Consider the following 11523-nt stretch of genomic DNA (forward strand, 5'->3'; position numbering starts at 1 on the left):
GAGAGGCATGACCCCACAATCATCTGGTCAGAGCACAGGCTGTCGTTCTCATCCACTCACTGCCAGCGCCACTGCTTTCGGCCTATGAGAGGGCCTACAGACTTTGCAACCATCGCAGCCACCACCCTCGCTCAGACCAGCGCGACAGGGGAAGCGGAGGGATTGCCAGTTTTTTATGAGGACCTGCGGGAGGCCTTCAATAAGCAACGTGCCACACAGCTCCCTCCACATCGGTCCTATGACTGTGCCATTGACCTCCTGTCTGGAGCCATGCCAACCAGAGGTCGGGTGTTCCCGCTTTCTCAGCCTGAGACAGCTGCCATGCAGGCATACATCCAGGAAGAGTTGGCTAAAGGCTTCATAAGGCCATCCACGTCTCCAGCTTCGGCTGGTTTCTTCTTCGTTAAGAAGAAAGATGGTGGCCTGAGACCATGTATAGACTATCGCAACCTGCATGACGTTACCCCCTGCCCATGGTTCCTGCAGCTCTGGAGCAACTACGCACTGCACGCTTCTTCACAAAGCTGGAACTGCGCATTGCGTATAACCTCATTTGGATCCGTGCGGGTGACGAATGGAAAACCGCATTCTCTACAACCTCGGGCCACTACGAGTACCTCTTTATGTCCTTGGGCCTCTGCAATGCTCCCTCTGTGTTCCAGGCCTTCGTCAATGATATCTTCCGGGACCTGCTTAACAAGTTCGTCATTGTTTACATAGATGACATCCTGGTCTACTCTGACACCTTAGAGGAGCATGTGTCCCACGTCCGTCAGGTCCTTCAACGCCTCATCGCCCACCGGTTGTACGCCAAGCAGGAGAAGTGTGAATTCCACCAGACATCAATCTCGTTTCTGGGCTACGTTATCAGTCCTCAGGGGGTGGCCATGGACCAAGGGAAGGTAGAGGCTGTGCTCCAGTGGCCGCAGCCAAAGTCTGTGTGGGAGCTCCAAAGGTTCCTGGGTTTCGCCAACTTCTACCGGCGGTTCTTACCTCGCTGCTCAAGGGTGGTCCGCGTCAGCTACACTGGGCACCTGCAGCCACCCAGTCCTTTGAGAATCTCAAGTTCCGCTTTTCCCAGTCTGCCATACTCCACCATCCGGACCCCACATCCCAGTTCATTGTGGAAGTGGATGCCTCTAATACCGGCATCGAGGCGATCCTATCCCAACGTCATGGTCAGCCACGCAAGACATACCCCTGTGCCTACTATTCTCTGAAGCTCACGGAAGCTGAGTGCAACTATAACGTGGGGGATCGGGAGCTGTTGGCCATGAAGGCGGCATTTGGTGAGTGGAGGCATTGGCTGGAGGGGGCTTCGCTACCATTCATTGTTTTGACTGACCACCGCAACCTGGAGTACATCCGTACTGCCAAACGCCTCAACCCTCGCCTGTTTTCTCGTTTCCGGTTCCAGATAATCTATCGCCCTGGCTCCAAGAACGGCAAAGCTGATGCTCTGTCTCGAATCCACGACATCACCCCTGATGCTCCTGCTGACCCAGAACCCATCCCACCTACACTCATTGTGGCTTCAGTACAGTGGGACATCATAACGGAACTTACCCAGGTCAACGGACAACATCCTCCTCCGTCATGCCCAGCCGACGCACCTATGTTCCTCCATCACATCGCCAGCAAGTGCTCCACCTGGTCCACGACACGCCTGCCGCTGGCCATCCAGGTATTACAGCCACACAGACTCTAACTGCCAATCTGTTCTGGTGGCCTACCCTACAGGCGGATGTCGCGCAACATGTCACCCAGTGTTCCACCTGCCAGAGAACTAAGACATCCCGTCAACGCCCTGCTGGTCTCCTGCAGCCACTGCCTATTCCACATCGACCCTGGTCGCATATTGCAGTGGACTTTGTGACAGATCTGCTCCAGTCTCAGGGTAACACCGTCATTCTAACCCTTGTAGATCGGTTCTCCAAGGCATGTCGATTGATCCCTCTTCCAAAGCTCCCATCGGCTCTGGAGACTGCTGAACACCTACTTCACCATGTCTTCCGGTTCTATGGACTTCCTGAGGACATTGTGTCTGACCGGGGTCCTCAGTTCACGTCCCGAGTCTGGAGGGCAATGTGCGATGGCCTGGGCATCACAATCAGCCTCACGTCCAGTTATCAACCAGAGTCCAATGGCCAGGCAGAGCGTATGAACCAGGAGGTGATCCGTTTCCTGAGGACATACTGTCATCAGCGGCAGGAGGATTGGAGCCGGTTCCTGGTCTGGGCAGAGTATGCCCAGAACTCCCTCAAAAAGACTGCCACTGGGCTCTCTCCGTTCCAGTGCATTCTTGGCTTCCAGCCGCCATTCTTCCCCTGGGCGGGGGGTCCTTCAGAGCTGCCGGCTGTAGATGACTGGTTCCGCCGCAGTGAGGAGACGTGGGAGGCGGCCCATGTCCAGCTCCAGCACGCTGTCTGCCGCACCCAAGAACAAGCAGACAAACACTGCAGAGAGGGTCCCAACTTCTCTCCTGGTCAGTGGGTCTGGGTCTCAACCCGGGATCTGCGTCTGCTCTGCAAGAAGCTGACTCCGAGATATGTGGGGCCATTCCAGATCATCAAGCAGGTTAACCCCGTGTCTTTCCGTCTTCAGTTGCCGTCACAATATTGTATCTCCCCCACGTTCCATGTCTCTCTTTTGATGCCAGCTAGAGGTCCTGACATTGAGGAGCCTCAAGCGGAGGGTTCGGATGTTACAGCCACCCCCTTGATTGTGGATGGCGAGGAAGCATACTGGGTCAGAGAAGTGGTGGATTCCTGACGCCGGGGTGGGCGCCTGCAGTACCTACTGGACTGGGAGGGGTATGGTCCAGAAGAGCAGTCTTGGGTGGACCGGGACGACATCCTTGACCCTTCCCTTGTTGCTGACTTCCACCAACGCAATCCCTCAGCACCGGCACCGCGGGCCCGTGGCCGGCCTCGACGGCAGCAGGTCCGGACCCATCTGGACCATCTGGACCCCACAAGACAGCGCACCACTTTTGTCGAATGTGCATTTGCTGGAACAGCTCTTATGCATTGGCAATTAGAAAATGCATTGTTCCATACTTTTCTAAGAGGCAAACTGTTTATATGAAGTGACCAATGCTTTTGGTAAAAATGTTCCTCCCATCAATCTGAAATTAATGCCTAGATTGCCCAAATTTGCGCTGGCAAGATTCCCCCCCCCCATCTAGCCCAAGAACCATCTGTGTGGCAGAATGGCTCATTAATTAGCTATTCACTTCCCCATGTAAATGTTAATGCAGCATGCATTACCTAATGTGCATTTGAACTAACATTCCACCAGAGCAAACAGGTTGTGTGGAGTTACCTGATGTATGTGGGCGTATGTGTGACATTTTGACTTATAAAAGTAGACACATCTTTAACTCAAGAAGATAAACATCCAAATGGCAGCGAGACGGACAGTCAAGAAACTCACTGCTGTGGAAGTCTTAGCTCTTCTTCAAGAACTCCCTGATGTAGACTCTGGGGATAGTGATGAAGATTCTTTTGTTGAGGAATCAGAGTTCGTCCCTTCTGATTCCTCTGACGAGGATATTCCAGTATCAATGGATACGCAGCCGGAACAGCCCGTCCAGTCCAGCTTACGTACACGTAAGCAGACTAAAAGACTTGTTGAGGAAGAGGACAAAGTGGGCAAGCCCTCTTCTGTACAAGGAAACTCTTCCAAATTCAAGAAAGGCAATCACAATGTCCCAGACAAAGACTGCAGGAAATGCAGATGTGCGATAAAAGTCTTTCTCATCCCAGAAGCGCAAGCGTACTGATCAAAAATTCCAGAAAAGAGAAGAGAAGGTCCAGAAAAGCAAGGATACGAGCAAGAACTCTAAGGTTTTTACATTTTGCTCATATATATTGTAGCATTGTCTGCATTCATGTGTTTCTGTTCTTGGTTTAATCTATAAATGCTCCTAAATCCAAATCAATTCTCTGTTTTGGGGAATAGAGGTCTAATCTTATTTCATGTTATTTTTAGACAGAACTTTGTGAGACAGCTAAAGATGGCACTGTTTGGGTCCGGTGAAAAATTGAGGACTTCAACAGTATTCAGCCAACTCAGACATCACTTAGCAAAGAGGACCAACAGAGATTGCAAGACGGAAAGTGACCAGTCATTTGCAAAGCTTCCTCTGTCTATTTACCATCAGTATGTTCATGACCATCAGAGACTGCACAGAACACAAAGCCCGCAAAACAAACCCTGACTGTAGCACAAGTGTCTACGAGCTGATGGCATTTGTTGCCGTTTTGTTGTTCAGAGGAGCGGCTGGCAGAACCGGTGCAATGTGCGACTCTTGGTCAAAGTACTTTGGCATTCCAGAAATCATGTCCACAATGTCCAGAGACCGATATAAAGAGCTGATGCGCTATTTACGCTTTGACATAAAGGACACTTGTTTGGAACGCCTGCAGGCAGACAAATTTGCAGCAATGTCAGACATTTGGGGATGCTTTGTTCAGAACTGTGTGCAATCATACGACCCAGGGAATCACATAACAGTTGATGAACAGCTATTTCCAACAAAGTTCCGATGTCCTTTTTTGCAATACATTGCATCTAAACCGGACAAGTTTGGGATAAAGTTTTGGATTGCAGCAGACTTGAACACTAAATACATGTGCAATGCCATTCCGTTTTTAGGAAAAGACCCCAACCGTGACATTGGAAAGCAACTTGCAGACAATGTTGTGACAAGGCTTATGGAACCCTTTTTGGACAGGGGCAGGACTGTCACTATGGACAAATTTTTCACATCGTTGTCTTTGGCAAACAGGCTTCTCCAACACAACACAACTCTCCTTGGCACCGTCAACAAAATTCGGCGGGAAGTTCCAGAACAGGCTAAAAACACCAAAGAACGGGAAGAGTTTTCAACACAGTTGTTCACTTCTGGCAGTGCCCTGCTAACAATTTATGCAGCTAAAAAGAAGAAAAATGTGTGTCTTCTCAGCACGCTGCATACAAAAGTAGAGGTCGAAGCAGATTTGCGGCAAAAACCAAATGTCGTCACAGACTACAACTACCTGAAATGTGGTGTTGATGTGCTGGATCAGAAACTACGTGCTTACACTGTGCGCACAGGAACACGGAGATGGCCTGTAGCTGTTTTCTACAATATCCTAGACATTGCTGCTTCTAATGCACATGTACTGTACAAGGCATGTACAGGATCGAAAGAGTCAAGAAGAAAGTTCCAGCATAAGCTTGCAATTGAGCTAAGAAATAGACACATGCAGGAAGTTGCAAAGGGGAAAGAAAGAAAAGAGGCACTACGTGAAATGAGAAGAGTTTCTGAAGGAAAAACAACTTGCCAAGTGCAACAGAGTTGTAAGAGAAATTGCAGTACCGAGAAATGTGCCATATGCCACAAGTACACCTGTCGGAAATGCAGGAAAGGATCTCCATTTGTGTGCAAAAATTGCTAAAGAAAAAAAAGCAACAAATAGAAACTCTAGCTAAACACTGTTCATACAAACTCACAAGTGTGCTCACAAGTTGTTTATCAATGTAAATTCTCTGGAATACTTTTTGTCCATCTTCTTGACCGCTTCTTCCCTTTCGGGGTCGCGGGGTGCCGGAGCCTATCCTGGCTACTGATGGGCGAAGGCGGGGTACACCCTGGACAGGTCGCCAGTCTGTCGCAGGGCCTCAATCACACACATTCACTCACACATTCACACCTAGGGGCAATTTAGAGTCACCAATTAACCTATGAGGCATGTTTTTGGACGGTGGGAGGAAGCCGGAGTCCCCGGTGAAAACCCACGCATGCACGGGGAGAACATGCAAACTCCACACAGAAAGGTCCCAAATCCCCCAGCCGGGATTTGAACCGGGGCCTTCTCGCTGTGAGGCAAGAGCGCTAACCACTGCGCCACCGTGCAGCCCCGGAATACTTTTTGTGTATAATAAATTATTTTTCTTTCTCTTAATCCCCCAAAAATTCAATAAAGGTAGATTAAACTTTTTTTTAATAAACAGGGGAAATAAATGGCAAAATAGCAATATGGGGGGCTGTTTGTTTTGATTTTGGTATTTCTAAAGAGTAATTAAATAGTGCAGTTGGAGGCCTATTCCATTCTCAGTCCATATTTGAAAAATGCCAAAAAGGGGGCGGGGCTTGTGGAGCCAGACTGAGCAGCAGAGGTGTAGCTTAGATCTATGATTGGGTGTTGCGCAATGTAGCATATACTGGGTCTACATATTGTTCATTTGAATGATTCAAAAACCAAAAAGGCAGTACCTTTAAAGTGTCATTTGTAGATGTAAAGAGCCAAAAAGAGTTGACTTAGGGTTTGGGTACCTTGTAAACCTCCAACACTCCCCAAAGGTTTTCACCACGTAGCCTGTCAGTGTTAAAAGGAACTCTGTCGACATAAATGCTTTCCACCCCACTGGCCTAGTGGTTAGAGCTTTGGTCTAACAACCAAGAGGTTGCCGGTTCAAATCCCACTGTGGGCTGATGTGGTTTTTTTTTTCATCCCCCAAAAATTCAATTAAGGTAGATTAAACTTTTTTTAATAATAAACAGGGGAAATCAATGGCAAAATAGCAATATGGGGAGCTGTTTGTTTTGATTTTGGTATTTCTAAAGAGTAATTAAATAGTGCAGTTGGAGGCCTATTCCATTCTCAGTCCATATTTGAAAAATGCCCAAAAGGGGCGGGGCTTGTGGAGCCAGACTGAGATCTATGATTGACTGTTGCGCAATCTAGCATATACTGGGTCTACATATTGTTCATTTGAATGAGTCAAAAACCAAAAAGGCAGTACCTTTAAAGTCTCATTTGTAGATGTAAAGAGCCAAAAAGAGTTGACTTAGGGTTTGGGTACCTTGTAAACCTCCAACACTCCCCAAAGGTTTTCACCACGTACCCTGTCAGTGTTAAAAGGAACTCTGACCCCACTGGCCTAGTGGTTAGAGCTTTGGTCTAACAACCAAGAGGTTGCCGGTTCAAATCCCACTGTGGGCTGATGTGTTTTTTTTTTTTCATCCCCCAAAAATTCAATTAAGGTAGATTAAACTTTTTTTAATAATAAACAGGGGAAATAAATGGCAAAATAGCAATATGGGGAAATGCCAACAGCAAAACTCTTAAGAATACAATTTTTTTTATGACAGTTTTATTAGATATCCAGACAAGTTTTGGGAGAAATTTTAACTGAACCAAAAGCAAGGTACTTCTGAGATTTGAACTCAGATCACTGGATTCAGAGTCCAGAGTGCTAACCATTACACCACACAACCATAACTTCCAGTTGGAAATTAAAACTTTAAAAAATTGCAAAAAAAATTATAAAAAACAAAACTTTCCAATTTGCCAAATTCTTATAACAACTCAAGTAGATTTCACGATAAATAGACAAGTTTATCAAGCAATTTGACCTGACCCAAATTCAAGGTTCCACTGAGATTTGAACTCAGATCACTGGATTGAGAGTGCTAACCATCACACTATACCAGAATTCAGTGGCGGGCCGTGCATTTCACACCTAGGCCTTCAGTAGTGCTCCATCTGAATCAATCCAACCCTCATTAACTATTTTATGGCAATAAAACTTCTACTGCAGGTACAACTGCCACACACACACCAAAAGCATAAAAAATAACCTGATAAAATTTCAATATTATGTAGGGAGATAGCAAAATTTTACTCACCAAAAATCCAGATTATTTAAACACAAAATCCATCCTTTCTATCCTCAAGAAGATTTCAATCACTCTGTCGTGCAGAATCCGTGCGTTTCGCAGATGGAAAGTGTTCCGTGGCTGTGATAAGCTGGAAAAGGCTGCATGCGGGAAATGTTCTGGTATTCCTGAAGCCACTTGTGGTCCAGGAGGGAGACAAACATCAGTTTTTGTGATCGATCAAGGTCCGTGTCTGGAAAATAATATTGTCGGTAGTGCGCGCGAATTTTGCGCTGCACGCGCCCGTGGTGCGTTCAGGAGCTTCGTAGATTTCAGCTTCACTCCCGCTCAACGGAGTCACGGAACTCCTTTACCCGTGCCAGACAAAACTGTGCCACAACTTTACCCAGACATTCATTTTCCACCAAAAATCAGACGATGAGACGCTTTCCACTGGTAACATCTTCAAACCTGACACGCCGCTCCTCGGCACCTGTGTCCGTCACATAACGCAGAACCAGAGCGAGCTGCGAGCTATCCAATCAAAGCTCGTGAAAATGATGACGTTTCCGTGCGCCTGCTAGCTGGCCTTGGTGTCGCCTACTCCAAATCTGATTGGTTGAAGCAACAGTTTGGTCGACAATTATTTTATGCTACAGGGCCCGCAGAACTGATTGTGAAGGCCTCCGGGCAGATTTCTTTGACCCTAGCAACAAATGGTGCTGCAATGTGATTGGTTAATGCTTAAATAGGAAAATACACGTCTGGAAGCAGCGCAACCAGGGAGACAGCAATGAAAGGACGAAGACAGAGCATTTGGAATTATAGAATACGTATTCACGGAAATAAATAATAATTAATATCAGTCTGTGATTCAGATATTTTTAGGCCAGCAGAGAAGGCCTTGCAGGCCCTGACGGCCCGCCACTGCCAGAATTCAACGATCAGTATAAAAAAAAACAATTATATATTTCATGTTACACACACTATCATAGAATACATACAAGCTGCCCAAAACAAATATTTTCAGATTGCAAAGATATTCCAATTATGTTAACCTTGAGTTGCCAAATGTTTTTATCTCTTACCTTGCTTCAATGATTTGATAGGTTCTACTGAGAATTGCACTCAGATCACTGGATTCAGAGTCCAGAGTGCTAACCATTACACCATAGAACCATGAGCACTAGAGCAGAATGAAAAAACAATTCTATATTTTATGTTAGACAAGCTATCCCAATTTGAAAATAAAAATCTGGCCAAGACAAACCTTTTTAGATTGCAAAAATACTCAGATTATGTTAACCCCAAGTTTCTAAATGCATTTCTCTCTTACCTTGCTTCAAAGATTTTATAGGTTCTACTGAGATTTGAACTCAGATCACTGGATTCAGAGTCCAGAGTGCTAATCATTACACCATAGAACCATGAGCAGCACAGCAGAATAAAAAAAATATTCTATATTAAATGTTAGACAAGCTATCCCAATTTGAAAAAAAAAATCTGGCCAAGACAAACCTTTTTAGATTGCAAAAATACTCAGATTATGTTAACCCCAAGTTTCTAAATGCATTTCTCTCTTACCTTGCTTCAAAGATTTTGTAGGTTCTACTGAGATTTGAACTCAGATCACTGGATTCAAAGTCCAGAGTGCTAACCATTACACCATAGAACCATGAGTAGTAGTGCTGAATACAAAAAACAATTCTATATTTTATGTTAGAAAAACTATCCCAAATTTTTGAAAAACCTGCCCTATACAAACATTTTCAGGTCGCAAAGATATTCAGAGTATGTTAGCTCCAAGTTTCTTAATGCATTTCTCTCTTACCTTGCTTCAAAGATTTTATAGGTTCTACTGAGATTTGAACTCAGATCACTGGATTCAGAGTCCAGAGTGCTAACCATTACACCATAGAACCATGAGCAGTACAGCAGAGTAAAAAAAATATTCTATATTAAATGTCAGACAAGCTATCCCAATTTTAAAAAAAAAATCTGGCCAGGACAAACCTTTTTAGATTGCAAAAATACTCAGAATATGTTTACCCCAAGTTTCTAAATGCATTTCTCTCTTACCTTGCTTCAAAGATTTTATAGGTTCTACGGAGATTTGAACTCAGATCACTGGATTCAAAGTCCAGAGTGCTAACCATTACACCATAGAACCATGAGTAGTAGTGCTGAATACAAAAAACAATTCTATATTTTATGTTAGAAAAACTATCCCAATTTTTTGAAAAACCTGCCCTATACAAACATTTTTAGGTCGCAAAGATACTCAGAGTATGTTAACCCCAAGTTTCTAAATGCATTTCTCTCTTACCTTGCTTCAAAGATTTTATAGGTTCTACTGAGATTTGAACTCAGATCACTGGATTCAGAGTCCAGAGTGCTAACCATTACACCATAGAACCATGAGCAGTACAGCAGAATAAAAAAAATATTCTATATTAAATGTTAGACAAGCTATCCCAATTTTAAAAAAAAAATCTGGCCAAGACAAACCTTTTTAGATTGCAAAAATACTCAGAGTATGTTAACCCCAAGTTTCTAAATGCATTTCTCTCTTACCTTGCTTCAAAGATTTTATAGGTTCTACTGAGATTTGAACTCAGATCACTGGATTCAAAGTCCAGAGTGCTAACCATTACACCATAGAACCATGAGCAGTACAGCAGAATAAAAAAAATATTCTATATTAAATGTTAGACAAGCTATCCCAATTTGAAAAAAAAAATCTGGCCAAGAGAAACCTCTTTAGATTGCAAAAATACTCAGATTCTGTTTACCCCAAGTTTCTAAATGCTTTTCTCTCTTACCTTGCTTCAAAGATTTTATAGGTTCTACTGAGATTTGAACTCAGATCACTGGATTCAGAGTCCAGAGTGCTAACCATAACACCATAGAACCATGAGCAGTACACGAGAATAAAAAAATATTCTATATTTTATGTTAGTCAAACCATCCCAATTTGAAAAAAAATCTGGCCTAGACAAACCTTTTTGGATTGCAAAAATACTCAGATCATTTTTACCCCAAGTTTCTAAATGCATTTCTCTCTTACCTTGCTTCAAAGATTTTATAGGTTCTACTGAGATTTAAACTCAGATCACTGGATTCAGAGTCCAGAGTGCTAACCATTACACCATAGAACCATGAGTAGTAGAGCTGAATACAAAAAACAATTCTATATTTTATGTTAGACAAGCTATCCCAATTTGAAGAACAAAACATCTGGCCAAGACAAACCTTTTAGATTGCAAAAATACTCAGATTATGTTCACCCCAAGTTTCTAAATGCATTTCTCTCTTACCTTGCTTCAAAGATTTTATATGTTTTACTGAGATTTGAACTCCGATCACTGGATTCAAAGTCTAGAGTGCTAACTATTACACCATAGAACCATAGCTTTCAGCAGCAAATTAAAACTTTACCAAATTGCAAAAAAAAATTACAACCACAAAACTTTTACACATTGACGCAGGAAGCAATCGTGAATACATACACAATTAGGAACAGCTGGAATTTGCACCACGGCCTTCTTGCTGTGAGGAAAGAGTGTTAACCACTGCACCACCCTCCTTTCTTAGCTCAAAGCATAAATTATCTTATGCTGTCCAGTGCTGCACTGGGATGATCTGGTCTGGTCTCCAAGTGTCTTTTATTTTGAAAGGAAATGCTATCAAACATAGAAAAAATAATTTCGCATGTTAAGAAAATTTTTTTTGTTTATTTTTATATTTGTTTTCATTCAAGCCACAAAATGAGCATCTTTAAAAAGTCTTCAGCTTGTCCAAAATGCAGCAGCAAGATTGTTAGCAGGAACTAGCAGAAGAGAACACATCACTCCTGTGTTAGCTTCTCTCCACTG

The 11523-nt window shown here is 43.9% G+C and overlaps 5 non-coding genes across 5 annotated transcripts; all 5 read right to left on the reverse strand.

Annotated features, from left to right (window-relative positions):
- Window positions 1–9251: 9251 nt before the first annotated feature.
- On the reverse strand, window positions 9252–9323 carry trnaq-uug. Its single transcript has one exon. It is a non-coding gene; the product is annotated as a tRNA-Gln (tRNA).
- A 175-nt stretch (window positions 9324–9498) lies between these two features.
- trnaq-cug lies at window positions 9499–9570 on the reverse strand. The gene has a single exon. It is a non-coding gene; the product is annotated as a tRNA-Gln (tRNA).
- Window positions 9571–9746: 176 nt separating this feature from the next.
- trnaq-uug lies at window positions 9747–9818 on the reverse strand. Its single transcript has one exon. It is a non-coding gene; the product is annotated as a tRNA-Gln (tRNA).
- Window positions 9819–9993: 175 nt separating this feature from the next.
- trnaq-cug lies at window positions 9994–10065 on the reverse strand. Its single transcript has one exon. It is a non-coding gene; the product is annotated as a tRNA-Gln (tRNA).
- A 176-nt stretch (window positions 10066–10241) lies between these two features.
- trnaq-uug lies at window positions 10242–10313 on the reverse strand. The gene has a single exon. It is a non-coding gene; the product is annotated as a tRNA-Gln (tRNA).
- Between the last annotated feature and the right edge of the window lie 1210 nt (window positions 10314–11523).

This window comes from Oryzias melastigma, linkage group LG6 (assembly GCF_002922805.2).
Source record: "Oryzias melastigma strain HK-1 linkage group LG6, ASM292280v2, whole genome shotgun sequence".
NCBI lineage: Eukaryota > Metazoa > Chordata > Actinopteri > Beloniformes > Adrianichthyidae > Oryzias > Oryzias melastigma.